Genomic DNA, 22,233 nt, shown 5'->3' on the forward strand with positions numbered 1-22,233 from the left:
GGGTGACGCCCGGTCGCTATTTCCCTCTGCCGTCATGCTGTATAACATACGCTGACGTGGGGAGAGAGACGGGGGAGGGGTGGCGAAGAACTTTACTGAGACCCCGAGGAAATGGATCATGCGCGTATGGGCTTCCTTGGCAACCAATACAAGTGCACTTGCGAGGAACCCACTACGCTATAAATCATTGTAATTTTTGAGAAGTAGGGCAGCAGGCACTGTGCCATTTTTCGTCATTCTACGGAGAGCCGTGCTATCTGCTAAAGGCATGCAAGGCATTATGCGCACTTTGTTGATGCTGTGCCTGATGACGACGAAGAATTATGGCAGAGACCTTTGTAGTGGGTTGGAAGCAATCAACAACCTACTCGTTGCGCAATTCGCATTGTGTGACGCCTGGTTATAGAATTCGCGTTGTGCGACGCTTGGTGCTTATTTTACTCTTCTACCACGCTATATTGCATATGCTAATGTGGTTCGTTCCCGACACGAAGCCTGTATAGGACCTTTTGCAAAGCAGTTTCAACCACCGGCATGGCTCAGAGGTTGAATACTGGGCTCACACGCAGAGGGCCCAGGTTCGAACCTCGTTACATCCTGGAATTTTTTCGTATTTCGTTTTTTTTCTTATTTCGAGCGATACTGGTTACGGACACCGGCGGCGGCGGCGGCGGCGGCGGCAGCGGCGGCGGCGGCGGCGGCGGCGGCGGCGGCGGCGGCGGACAACTACGGCGCCAAAAACGGCCGGTGAAATGATCTCATAACAGCTTTCGCTGTAAAAAGGAGAGTATGAATTTCGCGTTGCAGATACGCGAGCTTGCCCTTCGCTGGTGAATATATTCGTCTGAATATAACAACGTAATTTCTATTTAATAGATTGATGCTTTGCTCTGAGCTCCCAATTTACTCTCATTAAAGTTTTCTTGACGCATATGTGAGAAACAGGCCTATTTAATCATTGACAAAAGTTACACTTTAAATCATGCACCTTTTATAAGAAAATTTCCGCTTGGGTCCACCACACGTGGTAAAAAGGTATATTTGTCACCTGGAACAAAACGTAACCACATCTTTGTTTGCTTGCAGTGGTCTCCACAAATGCTACGTTCTGTACCAACAATTCAAATGCCGCTGTAATCAGGCATTCGTTCGTGGACCCGAAATTTCACGCGAGAACAGCGAAAGCCACGGCGTATATGTAAGTACTCGCAATTGTTCACCTAGCACTTTCCCATAAGCAATCATACTTGATTATACAATGCAAAAGAAATATGTTGAACTGATATTCGATGTAAAAATGCCGTACTTGAACGTAGTTACAGCAAGCTTGTCGAGTGATGGAAAGCATGCCGCGGCAGTGTGACAGAAGTTGAGGTATATATATATATATATATATATATATATATATATATATATATTATATATATATATATATATATATATATATATATATATTATATATATATATATATATATATATATATATATATATATATATTGTCACGACGCAGAAACAGCAGAAGTCGGATATACTCGTAGCACAGCTCACTTTAATTATGCGAGGCACTAGAGAAAAAGGGATCGGGCGTGAACCTCTTCTTCCTCTCTTTCTGCGCGAGCTCTTCTTTGTTGTCGCTGTGCAGACTGGATGCGGCATTTGCCTCCCTCCAGGGAGAGCTACTACAAAAGACGGTGTAGTAGACGTATAATGCAAGTTAATCTGCACAATAGGGCTTCATTCGTACAACATGCACGATTTCAGATTTGTGCTGGCGAGTTCGCGAGTGACTGTCCGGGATAACCTCATAGTTCACGTCACTTAGGCGTCGCACAACACTGTAGGGACCAAAATACCTCTTCAGTAATTTTTCAGAAAGTCCCCGTCGGCGAACAGGGCTCCAGACCCATACTTTCTCGCCTGGTTGATAGCTGACGTATCGATGTCGCAAGTTATAACGCTGTGCGTCGTAACTCTGCTGCCGGGATATTCGGACGCGTGCAAGCTGCCTCGCCTCTTCAGCTCGTTGAGTAAAAGTTTCAGTGTCCGTGTCGGTATCATTGCAGTCATGCAGTAACATAGCATCAAGCATCGTTGTCACTTCACGGCCATGAAGAAGACTAAATGGCGTCCTTCGCGTAGTCTCCTGCTGAGCTGTATTATAGGCGAACGTGACGTACGGTAGAATGTCGTCCCAATTTTTATGATCCACGTCTATGTACATACTCAGCATGTCGGCAATAGTCTTGTTGAGACGTTCTGTTAAGCCGTTGGTTTGTGGGTGGTAGGAGGTAGTTCTTCGATGAGCTGTTCCGCTGAGCTCAAGCACTGCCTTCAGGAGCGTGGCCGTGAAAGCGGTACCTCTGTCCGTTATTATGACTGTCGGAGCACCGTGCCTCAGAGCGATGTTTTCAATGAAGAACCATGCGGTTTCTACTGCGGTGCCGTTTGATAGAGCCTTGGTTTCTGCGTAGCGCGTAAGGTAATCGGTGGCGACTATTACCCATTTGTTTCCAGCATGCGAAGTCGGAAGTGGTCCTAGAAGGTCCATTCCAATTTGGGCGAACGGCACGGTGGGCACTTGAACTGGTTGTAACAATCCAGCTGGTTTTAAAGGTGGCGATTTCCGTCGTTGACAATCGAGGCACGTGCGCACGTAATGCTTCACAATGGCTGGAAGCCTTGGCCAGTAGTATTTTTTGTTGGATTCTGGCTAATGTGCGCGTGTATCCGAGATGGCCGGACGTCGGCTCATCGTGGCAAGCTCTCAGCACCTCTTCACGAATGGACGTCGGGACGACAAGTAGGTGGGTGCTTCCGCTGGAAGAAAAGTTCTTCTTATATAGCACACCACTGCGCAAGCAGAATGACGGCAGGCTCCTGGCAAATGTCCTAGGAATACTTGTAGTCCGGCCATTCAAGAAATTAATAAGGGGAAGCAACTCGCTGTCTTCTTTCTGCTTACACGAAATCGTGGCCGTGTCGACTACTCCTACAAACGCCATGTCATCATCTTCTGGGGCATCGCCTTGCTTTAAACGGTGACCTGGATAAGCAATCGGCGTCGGAGTGTTGCCGTCCCGAGTTATACACGACCGTCATATCAAATTCTTGAAGGCGTAAGCTCCAACGTGCTAGCCGACCAGATGGGTCCTTCAAGTTGGTCAGCCAGCAAAGAGAGTGGTGGTCGCTGACTACGTGGAAGGAACGGCCGTAGAGATATGGGCGAAACTTCATGACTGCCCATACGACAGCAAGACATTCCTTTTCCGTTGTGGAGTAATTAGACTCGGCACGGGAAAGCGTCCTACTTGTGTATGCGATCACGCGCTCGGCTGAGTCTTGCCACTGGACGAGTACAGCGCCTAAACCTACGTTGCTGGCATCTGTGTGGATCATGGTAGGAGCGTCCTCGTCAAAGTGAGCAAGCACAGGTGGTGTCTGTAGGCGCTGTCGCAGATCGTCAAATGCCGCTTGCTCATCGTCGCCCCATACGAAGGGAACGTCTTCTCTTGTTAGGCGTGTTAAAGGCGACGCTATGTGCGAGAAATTGGCATAAATCTGCGGTAGTAGGCGCAAAGGCCAAGAAATCGTCTCACTGCCTTCTTTTCTGTTGGCACCGGAAATTTTCGGACGGCGTCGATCTTGTCGGGGTCCGGACGAACACCTTCATGGCTCACCACATGTCCTAAGAATCGGAGTTCCTTGAAACCGAAATGACATTTCTCAGGTTTCAGCGTTAAGCCAGCGGACCGTATTGCTCGAAATACTAATAGCAGCCGTCTTAGATGTTCCTCGAATGTTGGTGAGAAAACAATGACGTCGTCGAGGTATACCAGACACGTCTGCCACTTAAGGCCTGATAGGACGGTATCCATTAGTCTCTGAATGTTGCTGGAGCTGAGCACAACCCGAAGGGCAAGACTTTAAACTCGTAAAGCCCATCAGGCGTTACAAAAGCAGTCTTTTCTCTGTCTCGCTCATTGACCTCAATTTGCCAGTACCCACTTTTGAGGTCCATCGACGAGAAGAAGCGTGCATGCCTTAGCCTGTCAAGCGAATCGTCGATACGCGGTAATGGGTATACGTCTTTTTTTGTCACGCGGTTCAGCTTGCGGTAGTCGACACAGAAGCGTAAGCTGCCGTCTTTCTTTTAACCAGCACTACCGGTGATGCCCAAGGGCTTTTGACGGCTGATGACGTCATCGTCGAGCATTTTCTGCACTTGATTTTGGATTGCTTCGCGCTCTTTCGGTGCTACGCGGTATGGATTTTGTCGAATTGGTCTTGCTGTCTCTTCCGTTATGATCCGGTGCTTCGTCAGTGGCGTTTGATTTACCCTTGAGGTCGATGAGAAACAAGCTTGGAACTGGTGCAGAAGATCTACTAGACGCTGCCTCTGCGCTGGGGATAAATCCATGCTCACGTCAACAGGTGGTGGTGCTGAAGCGGCTGGCGTCTCTTCCTGTTGCACTGCAAAACACTCGCGGACGTCTACAATCTCGTCGAAGTAAGCAACTGTGGTGCCCTCTGTATGTGTCGACGCTCCTTGCTGAAGTTCGTCATCAGGACCTCGGCTTGCCCGTACACGATACTGACGAGACTTCTGGCAATGGCAACACCTCGAGTGAGTAAAAGCGTCGATACTTGTTCAGTGATACCTTCTCCAGTATGCAGCGTGTTGCACGTGACTGAAACAAGGCGGCACGATAACGGTGGTATGGTGACGTCGTCGATGACACGCAGGGACTTGCGCTGTAGCGGTGCGCTATGATCCGCTGAAAAGGTCAGGACACCGTCCGGTATATTGATGATGGCGCCGTATTCACGCAAGAAATCCATCCCTAGGATTGCCTGTTTACAACACTCGGAAAGAATAACGAAAGTTGCGACGAATGATGAATCCCCTATCTTGATTCTTGCAGTGCACTTTCCAGTAGGTGTGAGCAGCTGCCCTCCAGCTCCTCTAATCTGCGGTCCCGTCCATTCCATTTTCACCTTCCTGAGCTTGTTTGCCAGATTCTCACTCATTATTGAAAAGTCCGCACCAGTGTCGACCAGTGCCGTCACGTCGTGACCGTCAATCTTAAGTGTAATGTCGGCGGTAACAATCTGATCAGTCGTCGAGTCATTGTCAATTTTCGGCTCTTCGTTCAGCAATAATGGGGATTTTCAGCTTTTCGACGATTCGCAACCTTCCCCCTGAGGTCGCTGCTTTTAGTTTCCTCCCGGCGTGGGCTGGGAGACCTCCCTCTCGCCATGTCAGTGGGGGTACTCTATAGAGGGGGAATAACGTCCTGGAGAGGGCGAGCGCGACCGGAACCCAGGAGAATCATCCCGCGAGGTCGTCACTCGTGTCGATGTGAGGTCTTCCATTGAAATGTCGCCGAGGAGTAGTGGACGGAAAGCCTTGATACCCTGCGACGCGATAAGGCAATACCGAACGATGTGGCCTGCTTCCCCACAATGAAAGCACAAGGGCCTGTAGTCAGGGTACGCCAATGTCGGTTTGCGAAGTGGTGGTCGCATCGGCGTCGAAGTTTCCCTGTAGTACCAAGGTGCTGTCGGCGGCTGTGGCTGGTGGTACTGCTGCGGGTGGCGGCCCATTCGATGGCTGTCGACGGACAATGTCTGCATACGATGGTTTAACAGTGTCGCTGTTCGGCTCGGGAAGCGAAAGCGCTTGCCTTATCTCCTGACGCACAACTTCGGTGACTGACGCAATTGCGCAGTCATTCGGCGTGGCAACGAGCTTCTTCACCTCTTCTTGTACGATTTCTCGTATTAGTTGGCGCAAAGAACGCTCGTCAGGTGTTGTCACTGCGGTCACGGCTGTGGCGCTGACTGGACCACTGTTGTTTGGGCGGTCATACTGGCGGTAGCGTAGGTGTAGTGCGCGTTCGATGGCTATCGCCTCCTTAGAAAAGTCGTCGACGCTCGTAGGCGGGCTGCGCACGAGACCAGCAAAAAGCTGCTCCTTAACGCCGCGCATGAGGTGGCTGATCTTTTTGGCTTCGGACATATCCGGATCTGCCCGATGAAATAGACGGGCCATGTCCTCAACAAACATCGCAACAGATTCATTTGGCTTCTGAATCCGTGATTCCAGGAGTCGCTGTGCATGCTCTCGTCTTTCGGTGCTTGCGAAAGTGTCCAGGAACTTCCGCCGGAACTCGTCCCACGATGACCACACGCGATTCGTGAACCATGTTCGGGCTCCGTCTTGAAGAGGGAAGTACACGTAGCCCAACTTCTGTCCGGCGTTCCACCCGTTAACGTTGGCTACGCGCTCGAACTCCTCGAGCCAGTCATCTGCGTCCTCATAGGTGTTGCCGTGGAAGTCCACCGGAATTTGAGGATTCAAAACAGTCACCTGTGTCGTGCTGGGGCTGGTCATGTCTGGAACACTGCTTACTGCAGGCGCGGTCATCCTTTCTGGCAAAGGACTGAACTCTGGGCTCAGGCCCAACAGACGGCGGCTGGTGCGGTGAACGGGTGTGTCGACGTGCGGAAGTCTTTCTGGGCTAGATGCGGGGCTGCTGGCAGGTGTCCCGAACATGCACCCAGCTCCTCCACCAGTGTCACGACGCAGAAACAGCAGAAGTCGGATATACTCGTAGCACAGCTCACTTTAATTATGCGAGGCACTAGAGAAAAAGGGATCGGGCGTGAACCTCTTCTTCCTCTCTTTCTGCGCGAGCTCTTCTTTGTTGTCGCTGTGCAGACTGGATGCGGCAATATATATTCAGTAAACAAACATTGCAAACATCGCAGCAGCCTGAGTTGATTGTGGCACTAGTAACGCTAATAAAACTGAAACAATCTCGCGCTATATGCATAATACACCTACAACACCAGTGAGTAAAGCAAGATGCAGTTATAACCAAAATTACAACGTCATACTGAGCATGATCCCTGTACTCTTAGTCTATAAATGTGTTGACGTGCTGCTCAAGGCTGTCTCATGTGGTCGTAATAGGAAGAGGTGAAAACTCCTGCTGTTCAAGCCTCCCAGTATATATAGCTTTCTTTTTTGTCGAAAAGCTGCCCTTGTGGGTGAATTTAATAGCAACGCGTGTACGTGACGACGAACGAACCAAAGGGTTCTCTCCTCTTCCCTCTCCTCCCTCATTTCCCCGCATTCCAGCACCAGGAGCTTTTACGAAGCATAGCGGTGGGCGACGTTGTGCACCTAAATATCATAGCTTCAAACGCTCTGCGATGTGCAATAATTATTAACACGTACACATCTTTCCCAAAACTTTCGGTGCGCCATTAAAACAATATTACATGTTTCCAGCATAACTCATAAATTACCTACAGATTTTATAAAATTTATACAGATTACTAAAGAACCGTAAGTAAAACATAGAATTATTGGAATGGCGCAAGGAAAATTTTAAGTGAGGTGCAAAGTCCCGCTAAATAGACAGGTCAGGAATTTTGACGATTGCGTAAATCATTAGAAATCTCCCATATCGTACCTAATCGAATATGTCAGTTAACTATATGCGTTACATTTCGCCCTTCAAAAGCACCGATAGAAAGGTGCATCCGCATCCCTATAAGCTTATTAGTGCAGGAATATGTAGTTTATTTCAATAATCGCACTTTGAATTTTCGTTTGCGACTCCATACGGACGGTCATATTTCAACCGAATATAAACTCAGTGCCGCTTTCTATTCCCTCATGGTACACCTAATTGTCGCTGACAAAACCCGAAGCACATCTCCGGCAATCTCTGTAAGCGAATTTGCATAGCGCTTTTGGTATGTGGTGCTTATTATCATTTTCCCGCACATCACGCGCATGACACCTGTTTCTCCGAAATTCATTTTCTGCACAGTCATATCTGAATCCTCTATTACCACACTTCAATGCAGGCACTAAATGGATCTAAGAAAGACGTAATAAACCAGCGCAGGTTATGATGCCTCATCTCGTCAACTCATATATTGTGATATGCAAAAAAAAAACAACAAATAGCTTCGCATAGAATCAACTGCATAGAATCAATGAGGTTTGCTGCACAAATGAGTATAACTTGTAAAGTCGGCGATACGCAATAAGGGAGTCAAACTATAGCAGAATAGAAGGATATATACAGTAGGAGCGTACCTTTTTGTGCAGATATTCCTAAGTTTTCAACATATTATGAAAAAAGCGCACATATATTGTAAAACTGAAAAAGAAACCGTAACATCAAGAACAGAACTATTTGCCGCAACCATAAGCATAACCACTGCATTTTTATGGATTTAACATATCATGATGTCAACATTAACAAAAAGAAATTCATGTAGCACTAAAGGGTGAGTAAGACACCAATGATCGTTAGTAGACCTTTATGAATCCTTGCACCTGCCACAGTGGTCTACTGGTAATGGCGCTCGACTGCTGACCCGAAGGTTGCGGGATCGAATCCCGGCCGCGGCGGCTGAATTTTCGATGGAGGCGAAAATGTTTGAGGCTCGTGTACTAAAATTTAGGTGCACGTTAAAGAACCCCAGGTGGTCGAAATTTCCGGAGCCCTCCACTACGGCGTCATAATCATATCGTGGTTTTGGGACGTTAAACCCCAGATATTATTATTCGCCGCAATGAATGTACAGTGTGTACTGCTGTAGTTTGGCTTGTCGACGTGACGACCCCGCGACACTATTAAGGCTTTATATGCCTCATTAAACACGGGATTTTACCATCGGCGTCGGGTGTCGTCGGCGGTGTCTTGCGTAATGAGGCGTCGGGGACGAGTGGTGCAAGAAATCATCATCACGTGGTGACGTCACCATTTGACGTCAGCATGACGTCACAGATCGCGAAAATTTGGGACGTATTCATGCGTCACAAATTTTAGCGTGTTGACATGTGACGTAACACCGCATAATGTGTTGGGCGGCGAACAAAACCGAGGAGCACTTCCCCTCAAGAGTACAAAATAAAGACGGCGCTTGAAGCCCCAGCTCGTGTTACCTGCTGGCGTCGATTTTCACTCAGCTGTCTCGTTTCTGCGCTCCTGTTGCATAATCCTACACAGTCATCACATGATATTGTAGCTTGGTGAAATGTGGGTTGATTACGGAGGCAGTGCAAAAACCATGTAAGGTACCTCCGATCGTGGAGGCAGTGCGAATCCACGCTAGGTGCACAAAGCTTTCGGAGGGTGGTGGGTAAGGATAAATATATGTAGGGAGCCTACATGACCGGCCGTTAACGTAGGCGCCCTTATCCCTTTCAGTCACGAATTATGATGTACTGTCTGCAAATGCATCAAATTTGCATGGCATGATTTCAAGGCGCTCAGTATTACATTCCAAGAAATAAAATGAAGAAATGTGTTTTTTGTTTGAGTTACAGTAATAACGTTAATTGGCGTGTAATTAAATATCTAAATATTCCGGAACCAGTCAGCTTCAGTCCTTGCATAAAAGAAATCAACTATTAGGCCCAAAATGCATGCATAGTTTGTTTTTTGGTTGTATGCTTTTTGAGCGAAGAAAAAACATTCGCTTGACGTTGGTCCGGGAACGTCGCACGTCGAACGATCGTCGAACATGGTAGCGTCTCTAGCAAAGTGATCATCTGCAGCAATAAGCAGCGTAATGAGTTAAATAACCGCTAGTTGTCCACTCAGGAAGCCTGCGGGAATGCGCACTAAGTTTCAGGCCATTTGAAGAAACACGTGGTGCGTGATGCGACTCCGAATTTGATGTGTAGAGTTCTACACACCGTGACTGAAAGGGTTATACATCGATTGAGAAGAAATAAAAATCACAGCATATCCACGGAGTGAATGATGATGAGTGGGCGAAGCTGCGGAGGTTCATCGGTAAACCGTGAATCTTCCGTGAATTCTGCCCAGTACATCATCACCGACGTGAGATCGGGCGCGTTTATACTAAAGGTTCGATGAGTTATGACGACTTGCAGCTCACTTTAATTTTACATGTACGCTGTGAATTTTCATTGTTTAGAAAACCATTGCTTTAGAAAACACCTTGCGTCTTTCGTTAAGCAGCTGGCGTCTTTTTCGTTTTGCTTTAGAAACATCTGGCGTTCTTTCGTTTTGTTTTTACAAAACATCTGGCGTCTTTCGTTGGTTTATTTGATCAATCAACGGCGTTTTGAACAAAATTTTTATTGTTTAATCACGCACAAGAGAAATCTCACCAGGCACTACCTTGGAGGTAAACAATGGCTGCTAATGGGAATGAGAGACAGAAGAAGTCGGCTTTTAGCTAACACTTACACTTCTACAGAGACAGAAGAATTCGGCTTTTAGTTAACGCGCACGCTGCGAATTTTTTATTGTTCAACAACGCACAGGAGAAATCTCCCACCGGCACCACCTTGGAGGTCAAAGGGTAAGACTTGTTACTCACTACTACGAGCACGACGAGGGACGAACGGGTGCCGCCTTAAGGAGCTTCGCCCCTAAAAGGAGGTGGCTTGCGCCTTCAGCCGCCTTAGGTGAATGCACAAGGGACCCTGTGGTGTGTTTGTCTACCTCTTGAAGAAATTTAGTTTTGTTGTATTGTTTTAAGTACAGGCGTATGTCAAACGTTTGGTGGTTTTATGATTTTGTTTTTTGTAAATCCTTAACAAGATCGTCAAAAATATTGTTCTCCCATTCCACATGACAAAGAACCATTACACGACATTACAAATTTCAATGACACCTATTGTTACAACGATACATGGCAAAGGCACCTAGCATGTCCTTTTTTCATCCCACTTGTAGACAGGGTGCATCAATCAGTTCTTCTGGGACACGTAAAAACCGAACCTCTGACGACATCGTGAGGCACATGAAGCGCGAAAGACACAGACGGCAAAGAGAAGAGACTGAGACATGCAAAGCGCTTTGTATGTTTCAGTTTCTTCACTGTCTGTGTCTTTCGCATTTCCTGTGCCTCAAAATGTTACCTTACTAACAAGGTCGGATCCAGGCCCTGCTTCAGTGCGTATCTACGATTTTTCGAGGATTTCTGAGCGCATTAAGAGCTCAGCTGTAAAGCTAACTGCACAAACATGTTGAGGCGTGAAGAATCTCTGTTCAAGAAATGTCCTCATCACCACTGACGTAGCTTCAGGAGCGAGTAGGTGTTGTGGTTGGTCGATTTCAACCTCGAAGATTTTCAAGTTGGAATGTGTCGATATTTTTATTTATTTTTTATTTACAAAATGCTGCAGGCCCAAAACAGGGGCCCAAGCAGGAGGGGCAAAAGTGCAGTAGAAGACAGAGCAAATAGGGCAGAGCAATCGCATACTCAACAGAAATTGGTACTGGTAAATATAAAAAGGGAAACTGCAGCATAAAATAAACAAAAACCGCATAATTTCTTTAGAAGTGTCACTTCAAATTGAAGTAACAAAAGTAGAAACATAATGAAACGAAAATTTTCCACACTCGAAATAAGACCATGTTGCAAAAGCACGTCATACATAGATATACACATAGAGGCACAAAAGAAGGCAAGTGACAGTGGCTTTTATTGCGATAGCAATTATATGGACAGTCTCGGCTGAATTTTGCCGTCGCCGTCACCGTCATGCACCGTATATGTATAAGTATGTATATATATATAAAAGCCCCAAAGAAAAATAATTCAGAAAAATGCTTCCGAAGCGCGGAATCGAACCAGGGACCTCTTGCTCCGCAGCGAGTGGCGCTAGCCACTACGCCACGAAACGCAGATCCTCCACGTAGCTAACGGCGAGCGTTATATACACACCCTTTAGCGCTGGACGGACTCAGAGACGGCGGGCGTTTATAAGCGTTTCTTCATTACCAGTGAGATGGCGCGAGGAGCGCGTCGGAGAGCTCGCTCGCTTCTTCTTATGTTTGCGCAGGGAGAGCCTTGCCCTTCCGCTGTCCGCTCGCGCGGTTTTTTTAGAGAAAGAATCAGAGAAACAGAAAAAAACAAATAAACGCTGGTTGAGCACCACTGAAAAAGATTTCTGGTTACGCCTCAGTTAGTCACCGGGTAGTAGCCGAAGGGGATTTATGTTAAAGAATATTTCACAAATTATGTGCAGAGAGGCATCACGGCGAGACATTTCAAGCATATTGAGCTCATAAACTCGACTGGCTGCTGCTGGAGCCGATTCCTGTATTTCTTAGTGAGGCACGCCCTCCCCCACTCCTTGAGAAGTGAAAGCTTCTCTGGTTATAATGAGCAAGAGTAATTAGGACAATAAGGCAAGGTAAAGCTGTAAACATTCACGGATTCCTAAAGGATCAATAATTCGTTTCGCATAGTAATATATATGAATTAGTCAGAAAGTCACAAAAAATTCATGACTTATCCGGAGTCGAACGGAATCATACACAAGCTATCTTGTTTTTTTCAGACTTGGAGCCAGACCCATCAAGTTTTTTGTATCACTTACGCCAGAGGAACTCGCTGTGGTGAACGAGACACTCTTGTAAGTATGCGCAAGGTTTTAGTAAAATCCCCTTTGGTTGGAAGTCATATTATTTTCAAGAAAACACTGAAACTTACTTGAGTAATGCTATTTAGTAATCTAATTAAGGTATTTTTTCCGTGGCACCAACAAAAACTACTGTCCGGTGCGTTACACTGCACTGGATTTGAAAAAATTCCACGTGCTCCAATTCTTTTCAACAAATGAGACGTCCAAACAAGTCTCTGTTTCCGCCTAACGCACAGCATAATTTCTCGTTGTGCAACTTATCATATACTGCGCTAATTAACTGAGTGTATGTAATAAAATATACAGGGCTTTACACGTTGAAATGTTTGCCTAGTTACATTTTGTAACGTGCCACAGTTTAGCTACACGGCTGTGGTGATGATCTTCTGAACAAGACCTCAGAGGTTGAACCTTGGTCATAGCAGCCTTAGCTTAATAGTTACTCCATGGACAAATACTTCAGTACCCTGGGTTTGGGTGCCTGTTCTAGGCTTCATTGGCCCTGACTAATTTTGACTAGAGTGCCTAATGTAGACAAATGCTGGTAGTAACAGCAGACATAACAGCACGTTGCATTAGTCATCCTCCTTCATAGTAACCTTCGTGTGCACGCAAATATCAAGGTTACGTCGGGCTGTAAACAAGCTTTCGTGCGTCCCGGCAAAATATAAGTTCCTAGAATGGCTGCATCATGCACAGAGCAACTGAAATTTTCAAAACAATCTTGATCGGTATGCTAACGCTTGACTAGACGTATAAGAATGGTACATAGCGAACTGGTACAGACTTAGCACAACATCGATCCCCACAGCACCCGGTATCTACCGGAATTGCTTTAAGTGTTATCACTGTTGTCGTGAAACATGTGTCTATAACAGAACGCTTTTTTAAAGGAAGTATGCGTAATTTAGCCGATGCAACATGTCAGTAAAAGTCTGCTCTTGGAAGACGTCAACATCAGTGTTCCTGCCGTTCATTTTGTCAGCTAAGAAAAGCAACTCGTGGAAGCATTGATAGCATAAAAGGCAGTTCTTTTACAATACCTAAATTTCAAACTAAGTAGATTCGATTACTCTTTTACTCAAACTGTCTGTTCTTTAGGCAGCTCTGCACTTGAACATATATATCTCCTTCACTGTACCGATTTTAGCATAGGTGTAGAATGTCATTGATTCTTGACATGTTGATGAGCACTGTAGTCTATGCACCAACAGCTCATAGCTTTCGTCATGTGGTTGTTTTAAAGAGAAAGCCGTTAACAGATGACAACAGCCAATTGCGGAGTTACCCGCCACCGCCGCCGGTGTCCGTAACAGATATCGCACCCCATGAGGAAAGAAATCAGGGTTCGAGCGGGATTTGAACCCTGACACTCTGCGCGGCAGTCGAATATTGTATCATAAGTCTACTCCGATACATGAAACTCATTCGCAAAAAAAAAAAAAACATATAGGCCTCATGTCGGGCAAGGTGTAACAGATGTAATATCGAGTGAGAGAAGACCACAATGAGGTCGGGCTTCACACAGCGCTAACTCCGTAAGGAATGAGTGGTTTAAAGCTGCCCATTCATATCGAAGGGCTGAGCTACAATTCTTCCTCGTCATCAGCCGCAACATTACCAAAGTGTAGGTAATGCCTCACAGCCGTATAGTGGGTACCTCGCTTCTAGCAGAATGATGAATAATGGGACAGTGAGTACTTCAATACATTGTAAAATTATGGGAATTTATGTAGTAGTGAGTACCACGCAGCCGCACTTGCAGTAGTCTCCTTAACAGAGTTTACAGCGAGCTCTTGAACAGCAGCTTCTCCAGCCTTCGCTGTAGTGTGGTGCGTGTTCCGCACAGGCCTGGCGTCTTTTCTTTCTATGAACTACGCTTCTGTTACGAATAAATCGAAAGCGTCTAATCTGCACAGAGATTACGTCTTCCTTCAAGTCACGTTGAGATTGTGTTGCAGCTCAGTGAGCAACGGAGGAGTCGGTGCACACAGTTGTAATTTCTCTGAGTGTTCGAGTGAAGGAGGCACGCACAATGACTTGTAATTATTTATTTAACACGAAAGTGTCTTATACCGGGGTCCACCCAGAATTCGCTCACATCATTTCCGTCACGTATGTGATGTCGGTAAAATGTAAACAAAGAGATGACACAGGAAAAAAATGGCGAAGCTTGCGCAAAGTCGCGCAATCCTTGAAACAGCGGAGACGGACGATTCTGAAATCTAATCTGGTTGCTTCTGCGTTGTTGCTAGGCTTTCGCTAGGTGATGGTAGGATGTTTCTACGTTGCTTCTAAGTTGTTTCCAGGCTTTTGTTAGGTGATGCCAGGCTGTTTCCAGGTTGCTTCTCAGCGCACAGAGGTTCGAGGTAAACCACAGATAGTCACAGACACCACACTGTACAGTCACCTACCTTTCCACGGTATTCACTCTGTGCTCTCTCCGGGTGTATGTTAACTGCTGCAGCTATCAAAAGGGCTAAGTAAATGTCATGGAGGTTGTTTCACTCGGTGTCAACGTGTATGCATTTGCGTCGATCGGTTCTATAGCGGCCAAAAAACCAATAGACATTCGGTAAGCTATCATATATTAATGTACAATAAACAGTCAACTACTCCTGTGAAGACACGGTTCATTTTCATAGTATATCGATTCCTATGATGGAGGTATTCACAATGTTTTTCTATGCTATCCTTTCTCATCAAGCAGTTTTTCGTGTCACAAGGCTCGGGATCAGCTGTCGTGCACAAGCCACCTTAAAATAATGAGCATGTAGAAGTAAAGCAGTCACAGGATGGTTCCATGAAGGCATGGCGGCACATGTGAAACAGCTTTCATTTTCAGTGCTTATAGTGACATCTCGTATGCCATGCTCTCTTAATGCACCGTCATGAACAGTCCTTTTTAACGATACTCCCACTACTTCAATCTTGCTCTCATTGCGATGTGCAGTCACTTGCAGTCACTTATTTTATTTCCTGGGTTGAGAATGCGCCAGTTTCGCGACAGATGCTACTTCGTTCGTGTTGCGGTGCCCGCAGCACCAAACGAACTTGAGAACTCGCTGTTCACGCGCAGTGCACCGTGAGGTCCCGTAAAAGAAGCTTATGAACCTTGTGATCTTTCTAAGATCGGGACGAAATCTCCAGCGTTGATAATAGGCGTTCATGTGCAATACTTTCTTTGTATGACCACCCTGTACCTTTTATTTTCTTTTATGGATTTGTTGCGTTCTTGAAGCGCTTCAAGATATGTGAGGCAAGGATGATGACCTGGGAGTCACTTTCAGTTGCTTTCGTAAGCGCAGTACGTACTACATCACAGAGCAGCTGAATGTGAAAGGTTACAATGACTAACAAGAGCTTCAAGAGCACATTTACAAGCCCCTGGATATTCAGGATAAGGCGCCAGGAATCACTTTTTTTTCTTATTAATGAGACCTAACAGAGGTCCCATTAATATTGTGTCGAATAAAGAAAAACGAGCCCTTAAAATTTCTTCTATCCTTTTTTTTCCTTGTGGTTCTTTCGGGCATTCTGCTAGATTCCGGGTGAAAAGAGGTTCATAACGCAGTTCTATATTTTGTAGTATTACCCAGTCTTTCAAGCATTTCCTTCTTAAAGGAGGTTCAATATTAGGAAAAAGTAGCTCTCATGTTTCTGAACATTTCCTGACTTAGGACAAATATGATACTGTTCCTCTTTTGATATCGACGATATCGCTCCCGTAGAGCTCCTATATTGTATTGCATATTCGGTCTTGAAAGCGCGGTTCAACATATTCTGTAATATCATGCTTCATTGTGTTCCAAGAACATGTGCTTTATTCTTCGTTTAACGCTCATACCTGCTCTAGTTGGTCAGGGTTTGCCCAATATCTTTGGCCCGTACGCACGCGTGCTTTCATGCGGACAGCGAAGTTCTTACGGCCGCCTTAAACAGCTCTGCAATTTAAAAATGGGCCGGAGAGGGCCGCGTAATGCGTAGGACAGGTAGCTGGTATGAGTTAAATTAACGGAACAAATTAACGGAATGAATACCATCGGATAGGAAAAACAGTAGAGGGCGGCAGCGAGTTAAGCTGGTTGGTTAGTAACAACTTTATTGATAGTCCTCCAGAGCTTTCGCCGACCGGGCCTTAGGTCTCCCACGTGGGGACGTCGTCCAGCAGGCCCGCAAGGCGGCGGTGAGGTATAGTGAGTTAAGTGTGGTCAACAAATTATATATATATATATATATATATATATATATATATATATATATATATATATAGAGAGAGAGAGAGAGAGAGAGAGAGAGAGAGAGAGAGAGAGAGAGAGAGAGAAAGAGAAAGGTTAAGTGAAATGCAGGGAGGTTAACGAGAAGAAAATTTTACGGTTGGTAACCCTTCACTGCGGAAGGGGTAAGGGAGGTGTAGTAAGAGACTATATGTGTGGTAAGAGACTATGGCCCACAAGAGGGTACGCCGAACCAGAGACGACGACGACGGTGTGCGCGAGCGAGACGCTCGCAAAGCTCGAGAGCTGCAGAACGTCGCCGGGCTGAAAGAACGCGGCCAGGCAGCCAGAGCGCCGGTCGTTCGGCCCGAGAGACAAAAGGGACCGAGCTGGTGCGGCCAGAGACGAGCGTCCCGGGAACGAGCAATCGTTACGGGCCGGGCCTAGCAGCTGTTCCTGTGGTGAACGAGCGTGCGGGCCAGGAGCCGAGATCGTGGCCTCGGTGCCACGTCCAGGCGGTTCCGGCACAACCCGAGCTGACCCCGTTCAGGAGCCGAGATTGTGGCCTCGGTGCCACGTCCCTGACCCCGTTCCGGAGCCGAGATCGTGGCCTCGGCGCCACGTCCAAGCTGACCTTTTCCGGAGCCGAGATCGTGGTCGTGGTGCCACGTCCGAGTTGGCCGTCGTCAGCAGGTCGTCGTCTGCTCGTGCACCTTCGCACGACTTCATCACTCACCTGTCCGCTTCGTGCTGGCATCGTCGCTACCTGACTGCGGTACTGTGAGTGACGCTCGACGGGCCTATACGTCAGGACGCGCTGATCCTCTCGCGTGTGGGTTATAAACTCTGAGATTTAAGACTTGAGGGATATTTGTATTGTTGAGTCAGACAAAGCGTGTGTAATTGTGTGTGTGTCAAGTCGATAAATGTGTTCCATGTTCGTGTCTTGGTTTTCCTGCATCTGAGGGCCCAAGAACCACCACAGGAGGACAAACGTAAGGAAGGAGAAAACATTGAAAGGGTTCAAGAGATATAAACAAAAAACATGGCTGATCCCTCTGTCATAGAAATTGGTATAACACGAAAGTGAAACATGTCTTCACCGACGCAGTTGAGCGTTTGTTGTGCATTCTTTCGCCCCAAGGGCAAAGAAATGAATGCTACAGCAACAAATTGTAATGTGACGCGGAGAACGGCAAGCAGCTCGAAACTTGCAACGCGCTGCTCAAGAGAAAGGACGCACGGAATGAACATACACAGGATGAGAGCGAAATGCCACCTTTCTAACTTATTTCTGCGTGAGCAACGCGCTCCTTTCGCAAAAGCGGCCGCTGCATTGAGCCAAGTGATCTTCGAGCTCTGAACGCAAGACGTACAAACTACCGCGATCACGAGATAAACGCACGCACGAGCGACCACGCCCTGTATAGGCGGGCGCTCGTCGCAACGGCGACGACCTTTAAAGCGCACTCCTCTTACGCTCTTCGAGCCCTTCGCGCCATCTCGCTAGTGATAACTAAAACATGCTGTAACGCCGATCTCTGAGTACAGACACCAACAAATGGTGCATATAAATAGATCGCCGTTAGCATTGCGAAGAACGTGCCCACCGTGGCCAAATCGTTTCGCGGTGCGCGCTGCGGAGCGAGGGTTCGTAAGTTCGATTCCCGGTGACAGAACTTTTTCTTGTGGGTTTTTTCTTTGTCCACTGTTAGTCTTTATATTTTACAACGTCATATCCGTGACGGAAATACGTCAGTGGAGTCGTGATGGACCCCGGCATAAACCATTTTCGTGTTAAAAAAACGCACGCACACTCAAGCAGAGGAGTGCCATAGTCGTTTAGCGAGGCGGTCCACTGCAGGAACTTCAGCAGCGCCTTCGCCGATTTCTGGTTGGAATCTCGAACGTTCAGGCGCTCCAAAATTGCTTGCTCGGAAAGCAGCTGGTCATCGAGGCGTGCTGACGTTGCTGAGAGCTGTTGGGGCTGGTGGCTGTAGTGAGGACAATGACAAAAAAAACGTGTGTAATGCTTTCCTCGCCACCACAGTGGTCACAAGCAGCACGGTCTGCCATTCCGATTCGGTAAGCAAAGCTGTTCATGAATGACTCTCTAAGCCACAGGCGGCAGATGACTGTTGTTTTCTATCGCGATAGTCCGGATGGAAATAAAACTTGCAGCGACGGATCCAGACGGTCAAGGCATGTATGCAGGAAACCGGACGTATACCACATTGAATGTGTGACATCACACGCATGCGAGCAAATTTGTTATGCTGCATGGGTTCTTGATAGTGGAATGGGTTCCTGCACGCCACTGTCATGAGCATTCCTTGCAGAATTATCGCCATGTTCGTTGCCGTCTATGCCACAATGTCCTGGAAGCCAGTGAAAAGTTATGTGATGCCCCTTATCTTTCATTTACTCATAGATTCTTCATATTTCGAATTCTAGTTGGTCTTGTGCACCACGATGTAAAGCTGATGACATACACTGTAGGGCTGACTTCGACTATGTAAATATGCTCTATTTTAGTGAGGCATCTAGTCGAATCCTTGAAAGCAAAAGCCGAAACCTATGATTTCAGAATGTCTCCTAGGACTATGTCGACTGCTGCGGAATAAATATAGACGTTCATGAGAATGCAAAGGAGTGAACTCGCGCAAGATATGGTACAATGCAGATTAATGAGAGAGGCGTCTCTGCTGCGATGGACATAGAAAATGTTGCGTGTAATCAGCATATTTGTAATGCGAATTTATTAAAGCTTTCTTTTTATGTTTAAAACCTTAGATGCCTCATCAAACGCGAAAATTGACAGCCGTCCCGCGTCGGCGTTCCTCGTCCACGGTCTCAACACGCATTATTAAAAAGTCATCATCACGTGATGACTTCACCATATGGAGTCATAAGGACGTGTCAGGCCGCCAAAATTTGTGACGTTATTATGACGTCGTCGTGACGTCAGGGTGACGTAACATAATGTGCCATCATATGGCGACATCATCACATGAGATCATTGTTTGGTCAAAGGTGGGCCGATCCCGGAGGCAGGGCAGAGCAAGGTTAAGTGCAGAAAGCTTACAACGCCTCCGATGCTGGAGCCATTACGAAACCACGTTAGTTGCAGAAAGCTTTCGGTGGGGGGCGCGAGAGGTTCAATACACCGGCTTAGAAGAAAAACAAGATGTATTTTGCCTTCGAGTCGACTGAGGTGGATGAAAGGGACCCTGTGAGTTTTCTTTTTTCTCTTTAAAAGTTAGGTACCAGTACACTCTGTATGTGCCACATCACTGAAAATTATGTTAGGCAGCTGAATCACTGAATGAAAAAAATCACACCATATCCACGGAGTGAATGATGATGAGTGGGCGAAGCTGCGGAGGTTCATCGGTAAACCGTGAATCTTCCGCGAATTCTGCCCAGTACATCATCACCGACGTGAGATCGGGCGCGTTTATACCAAAGGTTCGATGAGTTATGACGACTTGCAGCTCACTTTAATTTTACATGTACGCTGTGAATTTTCATTGTTTAGAAAACCATTGCTTTAGAAAACATTTGGCGTCTTTCGTTAAGCAGCTGGCGTCTTTTCGTTTTGCTTTAGAAACATCTGGCGTCTTTCGTTGGTTTATTTCATCAATCAACGGCGTTTTGAACAAAATTTTTATTATTTAATCACGCACAGGAGAAATCTCACCAGGCACTACCTTGGAAGTAAACAATGGCTGCTAATGGGAATGAGAGACAGAAGAAGTCGGCTTTTAGCTAACACTTAGACTTCTACTTCTACTAACGTTTCCTACTGGAACATATGCCAATGGCTGCTAATGGGGAATGAGAGACAGAAGAATTCGGCTTTTAGTTAACGCGCACGCTGCGAATTTTTTATTGTTCAACATCGCACAGGAAAAATCTCCCACCGGCACCACCTTGGAGGTCAAGATCTGGTACTAGCGTTACGACTGGTTACGCACTACGACTACGACAACTACGAGGGACGAACGGGTGCCGCTTTAAGGAGCTTCGCCCCTAAAAAGACTGACGAAAACGAGGCATCATTCAGCCTTTTGGAAGTATTAGCTGGCACGTTGTGCAGATAGGTTGAATCAGCCAGAGCTAATGCCTCAAGAGATGCTCGTCCACGTTTCGACAGCCGGTCCTACCTTTGTCAAATGTCCTCCTGTAGGTTCCCCTATTGGAACCTCGGCCCACCTGCCTCAAGCATTTTCTCCTGCTCATTTAGCCTATCTGCACTTTCTCTCTCCACCAGTAGGCTTCCACGTTGGCTTTGGAGTTGGCTGCCATGTCATATTTTTTGTTTATTTCCCTGCATTATCTTTTGATGCCTTACTCTGAAAAAAATACACTTTACTCTTTCTTTTTTGTTTTGTAATAATTGCTCTTTTAGACATTTTCCCGCTAAATTTCTTTCGCTTTTTGATGTTTATTGTGGTAAAAAATCCCGCATCTTATCATATTATTCAATGTAGGTGGAAATGACCTAGGAATATATCTTCAATGTGCGGGTTACCTTATAAATGGCAACCACGACAACAAAAGCTTAGGAAGGGCTGAGGCTTCGAACTTCAATATGCATAGCTTTCTTACCGAAAACTAATTTTTGAGGTCGTGTGCGAAATCATTGGAACAGGGCAGCAAACTGGGTTTTAAGGTGACGTGTAACTGAAATATTCCCTTCTCATTTCTTGGGCGGTCTATTAACTGTTTCAGACGTTGCCGTGGAATGGAAGCCGAAGAGGCCAAAGGAAATGTAAAAGAGGTTCAAGAAAGCAGCACCAAAGTCGTCAATGAAACGAATCCCATTTTGGCATGCTAGCAGCTGTAATACAATTTGCATTTATGATATCTTGTTTACAAGTTGTTGAATAGGAGATCAATTTAATAAATTTAGAAGCTGGTAAATAAATGGGCAATTCAATAATTTGAAAGAATTAAAATTGCTTTAATTACACAGTGGTTCCAGTTTTCTTTGCGTGCGACCTACAAGGAATAGCCTCACTTGAGGTACAAATGCGCAACGACGTCTTCTGTAATATTTTTTAGCTATTTCAAGAAATTGACAGATTTATATTAGAAAGAAAAACACACATATTACTAATATTTTTCACTAGTTCTATTTCTGCGCCTACAAATTTATGAGGTTAAACGAATAAGCATGTTGTCGAATGGGATGGTAAACGATAAACGACTGTCTTGCGCACATTTACGGAAGTAATAGAAATGGCAAACAATGAAAAATTCATACGTGCGAGGAACCTCAGTAGAGTAAGGGATGTGGAGCGGAGTTCAAAGACGACCGTGCAGAAATAACTGCCCCTGGGAATTTGGAGTAAACTTAATATATTGCGACTATTCACCAAAGCCCACAACCTCCGGATGCGATACAGACAGCTTCATGGAGTACCCAGAAGATCCCTCTTGGGTCTCCTTTACAAACCAAGCAATATGCAACTGGAGATCATGACAAACTGGTGAGACGAAACCTGTCTAGCTCCAATACCAACTAGGCAGCGCTCCTCTTCTGCACTGATAGAATGCTCAATTACGTCCTACCC

General features: G+C 46.2%; 1 protein-coding gene across 1 annotated transcript in view; it reads right to left on the reverse strand.

Moving 5' to 3' along the window:
• Window positions 1–4,205: 4,205 nt before the first annotated feature.
• Window positions 4,206–22,233, reverse strand: part of LOC119402022 (WASH complex subunit 3) — a 186,760-nt gene continuing 168,732 nt past the window's right edge. Inside the window, exon 6 of the transcript XR_007417131.1 lies at window positions 4,206–4,217. The gene's annotated coding sequence lies outside the window, so the exon portion shown is untranslated. The remainder of the gene's footprint in view (window positions 4,218–22,233) is intronic.

Source organism: Rhipicephalus sanguineus, chromosome 8, assembly GCF_013339695.2.
Source record: "Rhipicephalus sanguineus isolate Rsan-2018 chromosome 8, BIME_Rsan_1.4, whole genome shotgun sequence".
Taxonomy (NCBI): Eukaryota; Metazoa; Arthropoda; class Arachnida; order Ixodida; family Ixodidae; genus Rhipicephalus; species Rhipicephalus sanguineus.